This window comes from Notamacropus eugenii, chromosome 2 (assembly GCF_028372415.1).
Source record: "Notamacropus eugenii isolate mMacEug1 chromosome 2, mMacEug1.pri_v2, whole genome shotgun sequence".
Lineage (NCBI taxonomy): Eukaryota > Metazoa > Chordata > Mammalia > Diprotodontia > Macropodidae > Notamacropus > Notamacropus eugenii.
This window is the reverse complement of record NC_092873.1, coordinates 396,822,837-396,843,436: the sequence shown is the minus strand read 5'-3', so window position 1 is coordinate 396,843,436 and position 20,600 is coordinate 396,822,837.

The following is a 20,600-nucleotide window of genomic DNA, read 5'->3' as shown; positions in this document are numbered from 1 at the left end:
GACTGGAGATTTCTATTAAGATACATTGGGAAGAGCACTGGATGATCTGGGTTCAAGTTCTGACTTTTCTATTTACTACCTGTGCAGACTTGGGCAAGTAATTTAACCTTTCCCCTGTTCAGATTCCTTAATGTACAGAGAAGGTTGGACTACATGCTCTCTGGAGTTCACTATATTAGATGAAAGAAAATATACAAAAATATTGATAGGAAATTAAGAAGAAGTCCACCAGTTGGGGAATGGCTAAACAAACTATGGTACAAAATGCAATGGAATACTACTGTCTTCTAAGATACGCTAAAAGCAAGGTTTTAGAGAAACCTGGGAAGATTTATATGAACTGATACAAAGTGAAATGAATAAAACAAGGGTAAACCTTTACATAATAACAACATTGCAAAGAAAAACAACTTTGAAAGAAATAATGCTGATTAATACAATGAACAACCATTATTCAAGACCACTGACCATGAAGCATCAACAACTAACAAAAAAGTGATGGACCTAAGGTGCAAATACAATCAAGGTGGGATTTTGTTTTGCTTGACTGTGAATATTTGTTGACAGGTTTTGTTTTTTTTTAATTGACTGTGGAGGGAAGAAAAAGGAATAGGAGAGCAAGAAGAAAAAGAAAAAAAAGGCTTGGTCTATTGAAGTATCTTTTTTTTAATGCATAGAAGAATAAAAAAGTCCAGAAAGGATCACAGAGAAGTAAAACAGCTTTGTAAGTTACATATTGAATATATTATATTTAAGAGAAAAATAAACTATATATAATAGAGATTTTATGTACAGTCCTCTTCTTGTTATGCTAGAAATGGAAATGTCCACTTTATTTTTTTTGTTAAGTTTAGCATTATTTTTTTTAATTTAAGGGTTTACTATATACTATATACATACATAAACATATATGTGTGTGTGTGTATGTGTGTATATACATATATACATATATATATATACATATATATATATACTATATACCAGCCTTCCAGCAACCTGACCCTGCTTCACTCTTTACTTCTGGCCATGCTACTCAGGCACAATAATCAAATAAATATTAGCATTGTTCCATATGGACCAGATCATGATCCCTGAGACGACTCAGACCAAAACTCTCTTCTCTGCTAACTATTCCTTGCAGTAGATGTGCTCATTCTCATATTGCAATGTAAAATTCCTTGAGGGCAAAGATTATCTCTTTTTTGTATTTGTATTCCCAGTGATTAATCCAGCCCCTGGCACACAATAAGTGCTTTTTTTTTTAATGCTTTTCATTCATTCTCCCATCTATCCCTTGCTCTCCACTCTCATGGCTACCATGCTAGTTCATTTCTTTCCCTCTTGCACTGTTTAATAAGTTTTTAATTGGTCTCTCTCTTTCCAGTCTCTCTCCTTCCTAACTTATTCTTCCTCCTGCTACCAAAATAATCTTCCTAAGGCACAGGTATGGTCATACCAAGTCCCCTGTCCAAAAATCTCCATTGACTTCCTATTATTACCTTAAAATGCAAATTTCTCAGCCTGGAATTTAAGACCTTCCAAAGTTTGACTCCAGTGTTCCTCTCTATGTAGTCTCCCATCTCATACCATACCATAGCACAGACCATCATTCCCCAGAACTCCATTTCATGGAGTTCCTCTCATCAACTCTTCTCATCTTCCATCAGGGTTCAGTTCAAGTACTCAGTTCTCCATGAAATCTTCTGACTCCTCTCTTCCAATTACTTTGCATATACTCACCTGCTTAGTAGAATGCAAAATCCTTAATAGTAAACACTATATCATTTTTGGCTTTGTATTCCTAGAATCTATGCCCTTCACATAGCAAGTCCTTAATAAAAATTGTTTAATTAAATTGATTCTCTTTGAGACTCATTTCTTCATCTGTAAAAGACATAATACTTGAATTCTTGAACAGGGCTATTTTAGAGAAAGCACTTTGTAAGCCATATAGAGTAGTGGAATTGGGAGTTGTGATTATTATGGACTTTGTTTTTGACATAAAACTGCAACAAGAGAAACTGGAATGAGGTTTTTGTTGTTGTTGAAGACTAATTTGGGGTATTTCTAGTAAGAAATATGTGAATGTATTGGCTTTTTGTGTTTTTTTATGTTTTTATGCTACTTTTTATACGTTAGTGTTTTTTTAAATAGATGTGTATTATATTGTCAAAAACTTTTTCTGCATCTATTGATATAATCATGTGCTTTCTGATTTATGTTGCTAATGTGGTCTATTGTGTTTATAGTATTTGTAATATTGAACCTACCCCCTTTCCTGGTATAATTCCAATTTGGTCATAGTGTATAATATCTGGGGATTTTTAAAGATAATATATTAGGAACTAATATTAAGGAAAGTAAACTGAACAATTTTCATCTTGAAAATTAATGGCATACACTTGCTCATAAAATGGAAGAAACTTACCAACTAGATTAGAAAATAGAATCCAACAGTTTTCTGCATATAAGAAACATATTTATAATACAAAGAGGAATGAGAACATTTATTGATCACCTACTATGTGATGGGCATTGTGTTAAGTGCTTTAATAAATACTATATTATTTTATTCTCACAATGACACTGTGATGTAGGTACTATTATTATACCTATCTTATAAATGAGGAAACTGGGGCAGACAAAGGTTAAGTGATTTCCCCAGGGTCACACAGCTAGTAAGAGTCTAAGAAGTTGTCTTCCTAACTCCAGGTCCAACAATCTACCCACTGCACTATCTAACTGTCTAAGACAAATAGAGAGTTAAAGTAAAGGGCCTGAAACAGATAGTATAATGCTTAGCTGAATACCAAAAAAAAAAAAAAGCAGGAGTTGGAAGAACAAATTTGTATAATGCAACAATAAAAATAGATGCTATCAAAAGGGACAAACATGGAAACTATATTATACTTAAGAGCATACATACTATGAAACAGTATCAATAGTAAACATACACGGGCTGAATGACAGCATACAAGTACTTAAAAGAAAAACTACTTGGAATTGGAAAATTCCTAAATTGTAAGAAAATAACTATAAGATATTTTTAGAACTTAAAAAATTCAATAGAAACAAAAATAAGAATAAAATTAAAGATCTGAATAATAAATAAATAAAGATCTAAATCATGTTGGTAAAATTGGATATGATAGACCTATAACAATTATTGAATGGCAATATTAAAGAGAATTTTTTTCAGGATCACATAGTACTATTCCAAAACATCTGTCACACAATAGAAAGTAAAGTACTTATAAATAAATTCATGAAGGAAGAAATATGAAACATATCTTTTGTAGACTGTGCTTCAGTGATTTGATCTTATTGATCAAATACTCTCTCTAATGATTCAGACCACAAGACTGCAGCCCATTCATACCTTCTAATCCTAAATTACTCTTCTTCATTACCATCTTCAAATTCTATATTGGCAAAGTGGTTCCACCAAATGTTCTAGGAATCTTCATCTGCATCTCTTACAGATCATAACTCATTATAATTTATAAATATATAATATACATATGAATAAAAGGTGGGGACCTCGAGAAGGACTAAATCATGGTATTCTAAAAAAAAGTGGATACATGAATTGGAGAGGTGAAGAAAAACTTGAGAACGTCAAAATGAAAAAAATAATATTCATACAAAACAGGAGTGCAGTTATTTCCTTAAATAGTTTTTAAATGTAAAATCAATGGGTACAGTCAAAATTTTGATATATTCATAATTATACTAATATGGATCCTTCATATTGTAGGAGGACCCCTCAGTCAGTGAAGATCACAATTCTTCCATGACATATCCTTTTTAACTCTTGTCCATGTTTTTGGTAGATAGAGAATACAACCCATATATGTTCTTCCTTTGCTCCTTTTAGAATTTTCACCATTAAATATAACCTTGTGCTATTCATTTCCTATTGCTCATATATTCCCTTAGGAAAGGTAGCTAGAAGACAGGCTGAAGCAACTTCCATCTGGCCCAAAGTGACTTCCTCATGTGCCCAGAGACTTCCATTTCCTAATTCATCTGCCTGATCTTGGGAATGCTGCTAGAGGCTGGCAGAGGAATTTCCATCTGTGCCAGGACAAGGCTACTTCCACCTCCTGTTGCTATCCTGATCTCCTAACCTAACAGAATTTCCATCTCCTGCTGTATAGGTTCAACTTCCATTTACTGCTGTGCCATTTTTTGCTGCCTCTTTAGCATCCCGAGGGAAAAAGAACAGTGAAATTATGCATCCTATCTGGCCATCTGACAATATGCCTTCCATCCCATGCTGTATTTATTTCCAGGCTGATCTCCAGCCTCTTCTGGAAAGAAGAGTAGTGCCTTTCACTTGGTGATGAATATTCTCATACCTGTTCACACCCTAAACATCCCAGTGATTCTAAACCCTGTATATCATCCAAACCCCATCCTGCATGTCCCACCCCCTTATTCTTTATTCCCATTCCCCTCTACCTTCCCATTGTAAAGTTCAAACCAAATGCTACTCATTCCTTACATTGTGCCTTCTGGAATTTCTATTCCATAGGCAACAAAATTCGCTTCATCCTTAATCTTTTCCTCTTCCACTCCTTCATATTCTGGCTATCACTGAAATGTCCCCCTATGACACAGCCACCCTGGCCACTTTTTCTGGTTTTGACTGCACCCTCACCATCCCCTTGGCTTGTTGGTCAAGATAGAAGAGTTGGAATATTCCTTGCTCCCCATTGCCACTTCTAGGTTCTCTTCCTACTTCCATCACTCAGTAACTTCCTTTAAGGTTCATGCAATCCATATCTACCACCCAATTAAAATTCTGGTAGCTATTGTCTACAGACCTCCAAGTCACTGACCTTTCTCCTCAATAAGTTTAGTACATGACTCACAATTCTTCTCTCCTCCTCAATTCCTGCCCTCATACTGGGGGACTCTAAAGCACATATTGACTCTCCCTCAAACATTCTAACAACGAAGTTCCTCAATCTACTCACTTACCATGACCTACTCCTCCACCCCTCCTCAGCCACAAACAAAAATGTTCATACTCTTGATCTTGCCATCACCCACAAATGTATCATCTTCTTCTTAAAAATCTCTGAAAGCCCCTTATCTTAATAAACGTATTGGCTTTCTATCTCTTCTTCTGTCTTCCCTTATCAAACTCTCTTCATCCATACCGTGACTTCTAATCCATTGACCCCTCAATTCTCTCCCAGGCCATGTCTCCTGCATTTGCCACTCTTTCCTCTTATCCATATTCTGACCTGTTGGTGAACCAATTCAACTCTACACTGTCCTCTTCTCTTCAGTCCCTAGCCCCTTCATTATTTCACCTATTGAACCCTTCCAAGCCTCAGATCACTCCCATCATCTACAGCCTTTGCTCATACATGTGTCCTGCTAAACAAATGTGAAGAAAATCACACAACCATTCTGACTAGGTCCACTACAAATATACGTTGCATAACTTCATTTGGGTCCTCATTGCTACTAGGCAATCCTATCATACCTTTCATATCAACTTACTATCTTCCACAGTGGCTTTTCCAAACCTTTTCATTCCTTCTTAAATCTTTCATGGGTCTCCTTCTCCCCTCCCCCACCTCACTTCTCAGTTGAGAACCTTATTTCATGCTTTACAGAAAAAAAAATTGAGGCTGTTATCCATATGCTCTCACTTCTTTTCTTCCTCATCTCATATCTCTTATGTGCTTTCTGCTACTATCTCCTTTTTCACTCTTATCTCAGGTGAAGAGATGACCTTTCTTCTTGCCAAGCCTAACACCTCTACCTAGACAAGTGATCCCATTCCATCCCTTTTCTTCCAACAGATTGTCCTCCGTAATCCCCACTTTATCACTTATCTTCAGTCTTTCCCTGTTCACTGGTTCATTTCCTACTGCCTACAAATATACCCATTTCTACCCTCTCTTCCAAATACCTTCACTTGATCCTTCCATTCCCGTTCTCATCTTATACTTCTTCTGTCCTTTGTCCCTAAATTTGAAAAGGTCACCTAAAATAGGTACATTTACTTTCTCTCCTCTCATTCGCTTCTTAACTCCTTAAAATCAGGGTATCAACTTCATCATTCCACTGAAACAGCTGTCTCCAAAGTCATCCATCATCTCCATATCAAGAAAGCCAATGCCCTTTCTCAGTCCTTGTTCTTCTTGACCTCTCTGCATCTTTTGACCCTCTTCTCCTTGATACTCTTTTCTCTCTAGGTTTTCAAGACACTTCTCTTACTTCATCCCTCTCCAACCTATCAGACCACTCCTCAGTCTTCTTTGCTTGATCTTTATCCAGATCACACTCTACCCAAAGGTATCCCACAGGGTTCTGTCTTGGACACTCATTTCTTCTCCCTCTTTACTATTTCATTTGGTGATCTCATCAGTTTCCATTTATTTATTTACCAACTCTGTGCTGACAATTCTCAAATCTATCTGTCTTGCCTCATTCTCTCTGATGACCTCTAACCTTATATCTCCAACAGCCTTTCAGATAACACAAAGTAAATTTTCAGGAGGCATATTAAACTCAACATGTCCAAAACAAAACTCATTATCTTTCCCTCTAAACCCTCCCCTCCTCCTAACTTCTCTATTATTGTAGAGGGCAACACCATCCTCCCATTCCCTCAAGTTTGAAACCTAGGTATCATCTTTGATTCTTTCCCAACTCCTTTCCCCCTATATCCAGTCAAGGCTAGCCTGTTGATTTTGTCTTTACAACATTTCTCCCATATGCCCCCTTATCTATTCTGACCTTGCCATCATTCTGATATAAACTCTTATCACCTTACACTTGGACTATAGCCTACTGGTGGGTCTGCCTGCCTCAAGTCTCTCCCCACTCCAATCCATCCTCTTTACAGCCACCAAAGTGATTTTTCTGAAGCACAGGTCCAACCATGTCACCAACACACACACACACACACGCACACACACACACACCACTAAATTCTAGTGACTTTCAATTGCCTCCAAGATCAAATACAAAATTCTCTGGCATTCAAACAGTTTCATAACCTAGCCCCCTACCTACCTTCTTATACCTTGCTTTCCACCATGTACTCTTTGATCCAATGACGCTGACCTCCTGTTTTTTTCAGGAACAAGACACTATCTCTTGGTTTTGTGCTTTTTCTTTGACTAATCCTAATGCCTGGAATGTTCTCCCTCCTCATCTCTACCTACTAGCTTTTTTTCCCCTGGCTTTTTTAAGTCCCAACTAAATCCCATTCTCTACAGGAAGCCTTTCCCAACTCCTTTTAATGCTAGTGCTTTCTCTCTCTTTTATCTGTCTTGTATATAGTTTGTTTGTACAGATTTGTTTGCTTTTTCTCTCTTCCATTAGATTGCAAGCTCCTTAAGGGCAGAGACTGTTTTTTGCCTGTTTTTGTATCCCCACTACTTGGCACATAGTAAGTGCTAAATAAATGTTTATTGATTTTTACCATTCAAAATTTTCATTAGTAACTAGATTATAAATTCCTCTCAACTCCTATATAGCAATATAGATGTAAAAGTACTGTCAGTTTTTACTACATCATGGGTACTCTATCTATATTCTGGAGTGAATGTATATATACATACACACACATACACATATATAATTTTTTCCAATAAGAATTTCAGATGAAAGTGAAGGAAAGGTATGTTATGTCTATTAAAAAAAATAGCAATAGCTCACATGTATTTAGCACTTTATATTTATAAAGCAATTTACAATCCCAGTTTCAAGAGGCCCAAGCCATCCATTTAGCAGCTGAAGCTTTATGTTTAACAGGAAAAGAACTATCACCATCCAGTTATGAGACAAGAGTATCTGAATGGGCCTATGGTGGCTAATATCCCTGACTAGAGGAGTTTTCATGCTAATAGAGGAAGGTGACTCATAAAGGGGAGCTGGAAAATGGGGAGAGGGATTGGCTCTGGAGGGTTAGGACTGAGCAAGACAAGACCAAAGTGGTTGTCGCAAAGGTCAGAGAGGTTCTGGGGCTGGAATCCAATTTTATTGTGGAGAAGGAGTAGAACTGATGAGCAGAGTAGAGAAAGCATGGAGATGTTGAGAGAGTCTTACCCTGAATATCTACCATAAGCATGTATGCTTGATTCTGACCTACCTATTTATCCAGTGTTACAAAAGATATTGCTAAGAATTAGGACTTCATTTCTTTTTTGGGGGGGGGGGGGGGCGTAGTTTTGAAAAGAGGAAGTTCCAGCTTGAATGAGACCCTGGAGATTATGGGTGTTAATTCTTTAAGTACAGCCCTTGTGGCATCACAGGTCTCAGAGTGGACCCTGTACTATGTTATACTTGATTTGTGCGATGCTGATGGTATAGAATGACAGAATGTGGAATGCTGAGGAGAAACCAGAGTAAGGAGTCAAACCTAATGTAAGGGGGCAGCGGTGGGGAGGGGCAAGAGAAGGCGACAAGCATCTCTGTAAGTTGTGATATTTAAAAAGGTTCAAGAGACATAATTTCTGCTTAATTTAATAATTTTATTCATAATGTCAGCATGTTTATTAATAAAAGGATGGTCATTTGGCTATCTCTTGGGCCAAAGACAAGCATGATGGCAGACTCACAGCTGTGTTCATCCTTCGTTTTCAAAGAAGATCATGCCATCAGAGAAATGATGACATGACTTGCACTTGACTTTGTTTTGAATGAGGGAGGTCTGTGCAAGGTCACCAGCCTCACTTTCTCCTCCTGAGCCATCTGGATCCAATGACCGGATATTTATCAGTATGACTGGAGACTGCCCAGGATGCAATGGGAGATGTTGGCCTTTTAGACTAAGGCCTTTTCAGGTATTCACTTAAAGTGAGGTAATGTCCATTCAGTGAATAGACCTCTTTTAAAAGGTAGTCAAGGAGGATGGCCCCTTTAAGGGCTTATGTGCCCACTGGAAAAGGAGTGCTCCTGAGGGTGGCAATCAACTCTACCTGGCTAACAATTAACAAAAGAATGAATATTACAATGAGGGGCTGGGCCTGAACTTTGATTATATTATTTACTTCTAAGTTACTCTTCCCTTGGACAATCTATTCAAAGAATTTATCCCCATCCAACCTGATTCCCCACCTGGGTGGGTTCTGGATAGAGGAGAAGGTTAGCTCAACTTTCAGAGACTGAGGTCTTGAAATGAGGATAAAAGAAAAAGGGGAAATCTGATCTCCCCAAATCATTGATTATTAATAATCATTCTCTCAAAGTGCCTACTATGTGCTTTAAGTATCTACTATGTGCCAGGCATTTTGCTAAGCACTTTTTACAATTATTATCTCATTTAATCTTCACATCAGCCCTGGGAGGTAGGTCCTATTATTATCCCCATTTTACACTTGAGGAAACTGAGGCAAATGAGCAAAGCAACATGCCCCAGGGTCACACAGTTACTACATGTATTTGGCCAGAGTTGAACTTATTTTTTTCCTGACTCCAGTTCCAATGCTCTATCTACTCTGACATCAGCTGACTCTACAAAATAGGAAGAAGTTTCTTCCTCTAACTTTGCTTGCAAATACTGAGGATCTTTTTGTCCTTTCCTAGGTGCTATGAGATCAGGGATGCAGTTTGAGCTGGGAACAGCAGGGTAGAAGAGTGTTTATGAGATCCCTTTTCACAGCTCTATTGGGGATAATGCCCCAGAGTTTCAGGGATCATTTGGTATATAATTCCCAGTCACATACCCCACCCCACCCCAGTTTGTGGTTTTCAGATTCCCTAGGAAATTCTGTGAGTGACTAAGATTATCCTCACTTTTGTGGCACTAGGAAACAGGAGGTTTATGTGGAGCCAGTGAATTTCCTTCATACTGGGAGGTGGGAGGTGAGAATCAAGATTTCTTGTGCTTGCTATTGCTTATACTACCATCATTTCTTGAATTAAACTGTTTTTATTTATTACTATAGTATCATCTTGCCCCGTGATTTACACATGTCCAGATCACCCAACATGGAAGGAAGTACCATGCTATCCAGGGGTTCTCCCTACTAATATGGGTGGAAATATTATTTAGTTATTTTTCAGTCTTTTCTAATTCTTTGTGACCTCATTTGGGGTTTTCTTGGCAGAAATACTAGAGTTGTTTGCCATTTCCTTCTCCAGCTCATTTTACAGATGAGGAAACTGAGGCAAACAGGGTTAAGTGACTTTCCAGGGTCCCACAGCTAATAAGTATCTCAGGCTAAGTTTGAATTAGGTCTTCCTGACTCCAAGCCCAGCATTCTATCCATTGTGCCACCTAGAAGCCCCATAAGTGGTAATGGCCTCCTTTGACTTCACAGATTCAAAAGCCTGTCTTTAAAACTAGCCAGTCTGAGCTAGTCACTCTCTTAGGTGAATGTCACAGTCCACTCACAGTATGTGTGGGCACCTTGAACTGAACCTTCCTCCCTGTTCCCCAATCTTTTACTTGGGATCCAAGAAATGGACAGGGAGGTGGTAGTGTTTGCTTCTGTCTGTTCCATTAATCCTTCTCAGTTTTTAGTCCTGGAAATAATTCTCACCAAACCAGTTGGAACCATGGTGACCTTGGAGCTAGGATGGCAGGCAGGATGTTGCAGCCAGCCTGGCAGCAAAGACCAAAGACATCAGGGTGAATGAGACTGGAGCCCAAGTAGGGAGAAAGGACTTGGAACAGATAGTGTATCTAGAGGAACTAAGCTATTTGTAATATTTGTAATTATAACTTTTGAAGTAAATACTGCTTAGTAAAAGCTCAGCTGATTATTAGTGGGTAAATAGAACTGGAAAGTAAGGAACCCCCATACACCATCAGTGGGGGCTGGAGTCATTGACAGAGAGTTTAGACAACCCCAATTACCTTTAAAGATATTGGGGAACTCTGGGCGAAAGGGGAATATGTAACAAAGCTGGCCTTCAGACACTGGGGGCCAGGGTAGTAAGTGTTATACTGCCCGAAGAGGTGGCAGTGTTGTTGTTTTAATGCCTGAATCTAAGACAATGAAAGGAATTTCAGTTATGTTCAGTCATTTTTCAGTCATGTCCAACTCTTTATGACCCCTTTGGGGTTTTCTTGGCAAAGATACTGGAGTAGTTTGCCATTTCCTTCTCCAGCTCATTTTATACATGAGGAAACTTAGGCAGAGTTAAGTGACTTACCCAAGATCACACAGCTAATTAGTGTCTGCAGCTGGATTTGAACTCAAGAAGATAAGCCTTCCTGACTCCAGATCCTGATGCTTAATCCATTGCACCACCTAGCTGCCCTTCAGTGGGTAGGGACAAAGCTAAAGAATGTATCTTGAATCTAAGAAGAACAGTAAAGGGGAGACTAAGTATAAACCTCAAGAAACTGTTACCAAAAATTAGTTTTCACCATTTCACGGTTCCCACTTGCAAATAGGTGTAGTAAACTCAGCTTTTTTCTATAGTTATAAAGGTGATAAAATAAGAAATGATCTCAACCTTAAATAACATTTAGTGTGAGGCAAGGAATACATTTTTAAAACAACTTGAATTTTAAAAGTTCACATTTTTGGCTTCACTAAAAGTTAGTTTTAGCTTCACTTTAGAAACATTTCTGAGATGGTTCTGAAATATGAGTATGTTAGAAAAATTCCTGGTCTTCAACTTAGGAGACCTGAATGTAAATATTGTTTTTTGTCACTTATCAGAAACACAATCCTTGGCAATTCACTAACTTCTCTGAATCTCAGTTTTCCTCACTGGTAAGGTAAGAGTAATAATGATTGTATCACCTATTTCATAGGGTTATTATAAGGAAAACATTTTTTAACTCTTAAAAATGTGTTTGAAAATAAAATCAGACTCTTTTTTTAAGAGCTAGAAGGCACTTTCCAAATTATATAACCTGACTCCCTTGTTTTGTTGGGAACCCAGCTGTAGAACTGGACCTAGAATATGGTTCTCTGATCCCACATCAGTATACCTCCTACTACCACAAATTAAGTTGAAAAGAATATACAAATCCACTTTTCCACAAACACAAAAGTACAATTCCCAGGGATTTTGTTGGATAAAACTACTCCACTAATGCTGAATTTTCATAAACATTAGCAATTTTATGAAATTATCTTCATACCTAATAAATTACATATATGATATTATCTTTTCCCATTGAAATCTGAACTCTTAAGATTACTTCATTGGAATTTGTACATTACAATAATATGGTATGTTTCAATTTCATGTTATTAATAATAACAACACAAACTAGGTTAGAGACTTCCACTTTTTATTCATTCCAAAGATGAAAGGTTTGGGGGGGGGAGGTTTCCTAAGTCAATTTTAAATTCTGAGAGTGTAAAAGAAAAATGCCCTATTATTTAAAAATTGCTATTTGCTTTTTCTGTAATCATCTAACTCAGAAACAGCTGAAGTGGCAAATTGTTCATCTGGCAGAATTGTAGATGTCCTTGAGGAAGGGAAAAAAAAAATTCAAGTCAGATTTGAAGACTTTCCATTTAGAATTGCAAATTACTAAACATCCAAATGTTGTATATAAGCGATAGAAAATTAAGCTTTTCTTCATGGTATGTGCTCTAGTCACTTAAGAAAATATCAGGTAAAATATTTGGGGAAGTCATTTTCGCAAAACTTCTCTCAATTAATATCCTATAAATCAAGAAAGTTATGGCTTCTGGTAAATCTACTGCAAGTAGCACCAGCTTGCTATAAAATTAGGTCTGGAATGATCTCAAGAATCTTGCTTCTAGCGGCCTCTCCCTTGCTCTTCCAGCAAGATATACTGCTCTCCAATTGTATAATCTTTTGAAAAAGGCAATTTTATAGACCTTTATAGGATCCCTGGATATAGATCCTCAGAGTTCGTCCAATCCATACTCCTCATTTTTACAAATGAGGAAATTAAGGCTCAGAGATGAATTAACTTGTTCAAGGTCATATAAGTTGTAGGTAGCAAAGCTATGATTTTTTTTCCCATTCCAATATTTAGCAGTCTAAATTTAACTGAAATTAACATGTAATTATCTTATAATATTTCAATTATGTTACATAAGCAGTCTGATCCAAGCAGATCAAAGATCCCTTTCCACCACTCTGTTGATAATAGTACCCCAGAGTTTCAGAGATCATTTGGCTTAGGAATCTCTCCCCACCCACCCCAGTTTGTGGTTGCCAACTTCCCCAGGAAATGCTGTGAGTGGGTGACTAAAATTATCCTCACTTCTGTGGTGCTGGAAGACAGGAGGTTTAGGTCATGAACTTCCTTTACCCTAGAGGGGGTGAGAGTTGAAATTTATTGTACCTGTTATAACTGACATTACCGTCATTTCACTAATTAAATGGTTTTGCTTTTAATACTATAAGAGGTTGAGGTGATTTTTTTTAATGGCTATATCTTAGAGGAAGGAGAGAATTTGCAGAAGGTAGGGTCAAAGTTGATGCCATGTTACCACTGCATCACCCTTCACACACACTATGAGAAGTCTACCCAACCAAGAATCTCACCTGCAAGTCTGTCACTCCCTCCCCTTCCCCTCATATTCCCTTTTTCGTAATTACAACTAATCCTTCCACACTGCAACTTTCCCCATCACTATTTCGCTATATCATGGGTTGACATAAGAAATTAAATGAGAATTTTTTGGAAACAAAGAGGGAATATGTCAGAATTGTGCTAAATGTTTAACAACCACCTCACATAAAATAAAAGTAATAATAAGTACCACATCACACATGTTTAAGCTTAATCTGCATTGTTAACATTTTCTTCATCACTTTCTAAAGTCTAGACAATGAACAAAACAGTAACTCAAACCCCAATTTATAGCATTTGCTGATTTCCGAGGTTTAAAAGCTTGCATTGAAAATTTAACAATTGCCTGTTAAGGACTCCAACAGACTCAGCAGGAAGGGCAAATCTGGATCATGATCTAAGAACTGGACCTTTATTGGCCAATTGTTCTTGCCCCCGTTACACAGAAAATGTAAACAAAGCATTTTGCAAATCTTCAAGTGCCATATTCATGTGAGGTATGATCATCTCAGCTCTATTAACTTTTCTTAGCACATATCATTTTGCTATGAGATCCACAAATGTATTAGAATTTTCTAATCAGTAAAGTTGGAGAAGACTATGGTGTTTGGAGTGAATATTTTGTCTCCAAGAAGCTTATCATTGAAGAATAATTATAGATGTATAAAACCCTAGGGAACTTTTACATTGACTTTTACAATACATTCTTTCTGGTTTTCCTTTAAATTCCTCTCATTATCAAAATGAAGTTCCTAAATGTTCTACTGATTTGACATGCTCTAATATTTTTCTACTCAATCTTAACCTACAATTATCCTACTTGGTTATATAGATTGCATATCAAGCTATACAGATGAAAATGTACCAGGTAATACCTGGAGGGCATGAGCTCTCCCACTGGGAGTGAGGGATCTTAGCTGAATAAAGAGAAAAAGTCTCTGATCTCACCCAAAGAAAAATTCCTCAAAGTCTATGGTGTGGTAAGCTACATAGGAATATGATCATAGCATTGACTCCTCTACATGTTGAAGGCTTCCTGGATTCTTTCTCTCCCTCCAAAGATCTCTCCCTGAAGAAAACTATGAACCTCGTATGTCTTCTCTTGAAGCTAGATATAAATTCAAGGAAGTCAGATCTCTCCTAAGTTCTCAACAACTCTGCCCCTCTTACAAGCATAGAATGTCAAGTAATCCTTCTCCACCAATAAGGAGTTGTTATTCTGTTATTTTCAGTCATGTCTGACTCTTCATGACTACAGGTGAGACTCTCTTGGCAAAGGTACTGGAGTGGTTTTACCATTTGCTTCTCCAGCTTATTTTACAGAAGAGGAAACAGGGTCAAGTGACTTGCCCAGGATCACACAGCTAGTAGTAAGTGACCGAGGTCAGATTTGAACTCAGGAAGATCAGTCATCCTGACTCCAGGTATGGTGCTTTATCCACTGCTGCCTATGAGGTGAGTCTTATGAAAATGACCTTGAGCCCCAGAGTACACAAACATAGAACTACATCTTCTTTGCTCACCCACACTTAGTAGGGAACATAAAACCAGGACATGAAACAAACAGCTTCTGGTCTAGTATCAAGTATCAAATCTGATTACTTAGCATAGCTCTTGTTAGAAAACTTAGGACCTTAGAGATGTAGGGGAACTCAGAGCTCATCTAGTCCAACCTACAACTAAAAAGAAATCCCTAATCTCTCTCTCCAATCTCCAATCTCCATTGGAAAAGGTTCAGTAAAGGAAAATGGCTACCTCCTGGGGTAGTTCTTTCCCATTTAAGCAGCAATAATAGATGTTTTTCCATACTTGGAACCAAAATTTGCCTCTCTACAGTTTCTGTCCGTGGTTCTTCATTCTTCCTTTCTGGAACAAGCTAAGCAAGTCTAGTACCTCTTCGATATAAGAGCCCTTCAAATACTTGAAAATAGCTATCACGTCACTCCTAAATCGTGTCTTCTTTTCAGCTGACTCTTGCATGCTACCGTCTCCAGCTTTTTCACCTTCCTGGTCACCCTCTAAACTAAACATTATGCTTCAGAGGTGGTCTAATTAGGGCAAAACACAGTGGAATGATACTTTCATTCGTTTGAGATACTTCCATTTTTTTAAAAAACAATTTTATTTCCCCCATACACATATAAAAACAATTTTTAACATTCTTTTTTTCAAATTTTGAGTTCCAAATTGTCCCTCTCTCCCTCCTTCCTCTCCCCCCTCCCCTAGAGAGTGAGCAGTCTGATTTAGTTTATACATGTGCCATCATGTAAAACATATTTTCCGGATACTTCTATTAATGCAGACTAAATGAGCTTTGGGGCTGTTATATCACACTGATGTCTGGGATCTTTTCCTTACAACATGCTGTCTAGCCATCTTTCCTCAGTCCTGTTCTGCTGCCAGTTTAGAACTTTGGATTCTAGATTTTTATTTGGAACCTAAGTATGGTAATTTACATTAATCTTTATTAAATTTCATTTTTTATTATATTTAGTTTAACATTGCAACAAGTTGAGATCCTTTTGGCTCCTATCATTCAGGTTATTATCTCTCCCTCCTCAATCTGTGTCATACACAAATCTGATATATTTAGGTGGGGATATCTTCATCTAAGTGACTGAGAAAAATTTTGAACAGAATAAAGTCAACAGTTTCTGGGACATTTCATAATGAGGCTCTCTCTAGACTAACGTTATTATTATTTTAGTCTGGCCATGAAAGCAAGTCTGATTCTACCTATTGGTACTATTATCTGACCTATATTTCTCTGTCTTTTCAATCAATATATTATTAGATTTTTGGGTTGTCTATGATTATACATATTGGGTGAAATGGGCTGTCACCAGCAGAATGTTATTTATATTTTGCCATCTCCTCCACTTGTCAAATGCTTTTCTGAAAATCAAGCAATATATAACTACAGTATTTTCCTTCTCTACCAACCAAAAGCCCTTTGAAAACAGAAAATGAGGTTAGTCTAGCATTACTTGTTCTTGTTGAGGCTTTACTCTATCCTAATGTTGACACTTCCCTTTTTAAGTGTTCACAAATCATCCCAAGGGGTGCCCTTTTCCTCTTTGCCTAACCTTCATTCTTTTCTCCTGTCCCAGAGTTTTTCAAGACTCCTCCTGGTCATTGGGGTGGAGGGAAACTCTACAACCTGGTGGTACTCTCCCTGACTTCACTTTGCTCCCTCCCTGAGCCCCAGGGACCCAGAAACAGTCTGGGCTCTTTGACTGCTTATTCTGCTTGGATGAGATGGGAGTCACCAATTTGCATCCTTCTAGTGAGGTAGAGGACCACCAGTACTTCCTCTCTGCCTTATCTGTATCTACTCCAGATCTCAGTACTGTCATTTGTCCAGATGCTGCATCCTTAGGACTTCTGAAGCTTTCCATCTATCCTACAACTGAACTTTTCCTTTATATGTTTTTTTTCTCAAACTAAAATTTGAGCTTCTTGAGAGAAGAGACTGTCTCATCTTTTCATTTTGTATTCTCAGTGTTTGGTACAGCACCCGGTAAATAGAACATTTGATGAATATTTTTTCATTCATTCATTCTTTTACTCATAATATTTTCTAGAATTTTGCTGGCAATTGAAGTTAAGTTCACTAGTCAATACACTTTCCTTTTTTTGAAGACCATGATATTTTTCCATCTCCAGGCATGTGGTACTTTTGCCGTTCTTTATAATTTGTCAATAATCACCAATAGAGGCTGAAGTCATTAGTTCTTTCTGTACTTTGGATAGTAGGGGGTACAGGGTGTGTTCAGGGAGGACCAGAACCTTTGGTGTGATGGCTGCTGAGCCCTTTTCAGCGCTCCTTCCACCCTTGGTGTTCACCTTCGCCACCTAGCTCTTACCTGTGGCTCCAAGAAGCTGCCAACAGCCATGAAGGCAGATGAAGCAGGTGATGTGAAGCACTTAGAGCTTGGTTAGACACTGAAGATGCCAAGGTCATCCACCACATCCTGAGCCATCGCCAGTCATCTTGACTCCGTTCTGTCTCTGGACAATGATGACTCTGGAGGAGAGAGTGAGGCTGACAACTTTGTGCAACTCTGCTTCACTTAAATCCAACTTATGCACGAATCAAAAGACAAAAGACATCAACCACTTCGGACTGTAGTTCATCAGAACATAGGGCCCTTAATGACTAATGGCTAACTGCTTCCTTGCCTTCTGCTCACTTACTCTTCCTTGTTTTATTTTTTCCTTTGACATTTTGACATTCATCTGTTCCCCTCCCTCACTTTCATGTTTTCCCCAGTACTTCTTATACTATGGATTATTGCCAGGCCTAGAGGCCTGTGTGGGCTACCCGAGTCTTCTTACCTCACCTCCGAGGTCTTCGGTTGGCCAAAACCGGATGCTCATATGAGAGAAAGGACGTTCCAGAGTCGAACAAGGGTTGAGCTGTATTTCAGGGTCTCGGTTACAAGTGCAGGGGGGTCTTCCCTAGGAGGAAGAGGGGGAGATTTCCTAAGGAGGCTAAGATCTTAAGGGATTGGAAGTAGAAGTACAAGCGGGGAGAGAGGGGGAGGGGAGAGAGGAAAGAAGAGAAGCGGAGCCTACTGTCCTCTTGGCTCCTCACGTGCTAAGAGCTTTCAGGCTTCCTCAATCCTACTTAACCTTCAGCCGCATAGTTTGCATCTGAATACCGTGCTGTTAGGTAACTAGGTGTGCCCAGATCCGGGACAATCTCGAGGGCGGGGAGATCTCTCTCCCATCACGTTTCTCATGGGAAGAGGCGGAATTACTCGAGATAGCTCAGTTCACCTCGATCCCCTGCCGTTTCCTGGGGGGGTCTCGTGAGAGCTCTAAGATTTAGAAGCTCCCACCTTTACCCGCCCGAGACTGTCCACACGGAATTGAGCTTCCAATCCCAACAGATTATGACCCCATATGGGATCGCAAAACATTTGCCAACGGTAAAAGGTTTCTGAATGCACAACGAACAAGAATTAGTTAGAAATCAAACACATTATGAATCTGGCGTGTTTCTGGCAGCACTTGCCCATGTTTCATTGCACAACTTCACTGCAGCCTGGGTTCTGAATACACAGCATGCACACTTTGCACTGCACATGCTTCCATGCAATGCCAACAAATGCTGCTGACACATGAAAAAGGGTTATGACTGGAAAAAGTTTAAAAAGCCCTGTCCTAGACCTAGTCTCAGCTCATGTTTCTCTGCTTATGGCACCTGCCTGGTTCTCCTTGCCTTCACCTGTCCTTTCCTCTCCAGACCATTTTATACCTGGTACTCACTTGCTTCCTGCTATACTATGCCTTTAGACCTCCTGGCCTTCACCTGTCACCTACAGGGATCTGTGCTGTCTCCTTAAAGTCTTCCTGTTTAATCCTAGTTCTCATTTCTTTTGTTCTGTACTAAACCATGCTACCATACTTACATACCATAACTAGAGTTATTCTTCCCACATCCAAGACACAGGTAGCATTGGTCTTGACCGTGATTTTCAAGTGTCTTCCAAAACTTCACGGACACTGGCTTCGTAGGGACAGTATAGTATTCCTACACATAATCATGGGCAACTAGGTAGCACAATGGATAGCACACTAGGCATGGAGTCAAGATGACCTAATCCCATTTTATCCTTTATCCCTTGTTCTTTTCCTTTAGGATAAAAGCTCACATCCTCATATTTGCAATGGAGATTTTTTAAATTTCTGATTTCCTTTTACTCCTTTTGCAGCTTCTGGCTAACTGAAAGCTTGTCTTCTGTTAATAAGCTTACCTGATCAAAATTTGTCCCATGGGATGTGAAAATTTACTTAAAACCTTAAACATTCTTTAGATTAAAAAGCCAGAAGATTGTTAACTGTCCCTCCATTCTTGGAATAATGATAGCTAACATTTATATAGCACTTACTATGTGCCAGGCACTATGCTAAGCATTTTACAATTATTATTTCATTTGATCCTCACACTAATTCTGGGAAATAGGTGCTATTGTTATACCCATTCTACAGATGGGGAAACTGAGGCAAATGAGAGCTAAGTTACTTGCCCAGAGTCAAGTGGCTAGTCAGATCTTCCTAATTCCAGGCTTAGCATTCTATCTACTTTGCCAATTAGCTGTCCTTGGAGACACATAAATCATCCCCCTCAATTAACCTATTTATTAATCCTTTAAATGTAGTTTAATCTGTAACTTGACTTAGTTTACCTAGTTTAAGTAGGTTTGTTTATTAATGATATTATGACTGTTTTACTAAGTTTATTAAACTTTTATGACACTAAAGGAAGCATGGAATTATGGATATACCTTTTCTCTACCTTTTATGGTCCAAGGGAAATCTAAAAGATTGCAATATGTCAATTAATTATTTCTCTATCATTCTAATGTAATTTTGCCTACAAGAGGATTTGTTAGAATCCTGATTGTTATTCAGGTTTATTGTTTTCTCTGAGCCCTGAACCTATTCTTGAGCATATTAATAAAATGTGGGTTTTTACCTCTGGAATTTCTGCTGTGGTAAACATGTGATAAACATATTTTGGCAGCATTATCTACCACATGAACCCAGAGAGGAGATATTTCTCCTATAACAAATTTCACTTTTGCTTTTATGAAGATGACCATAGCCTTGGATTCATATGGTCCTACATGATTTGGGTCCTTTGGAAATGTTTCTTGTAGAATGACTGGAATATGATTGTCATTTTCAAGATACAACTTGAGCCCAAATCCTAGATCTGTCACTTACTGCTTGCATGACCAAGTTACTTCATTTCTCTGGGTTTCAGATTTTGCATTTGTAAAATAAGAGTATTGGAACTCAAATAGAAATAGATCTCTACAAGCCATATATTGACTCAGAAAATCACGAATTAACATTATCTGTGTTGTATTGTATTTTTATTTATTTTGTTAAACATTTCCCAATTATATTTTAATCTGATTCAGTCACCCCTTAAGACTCTGACACTTCTGCCTTAGATAACCTCTAAGTCTCTGAGCTTATGATCTATTAACCCAAAACTTTACTGGGATAGCCTGATAGCATCTGCTTCTTCTGGCTTCACTGTTCCTTTGCCTAAGAACCTCTGGAACAATCCATCCATACACTACACCAGGAA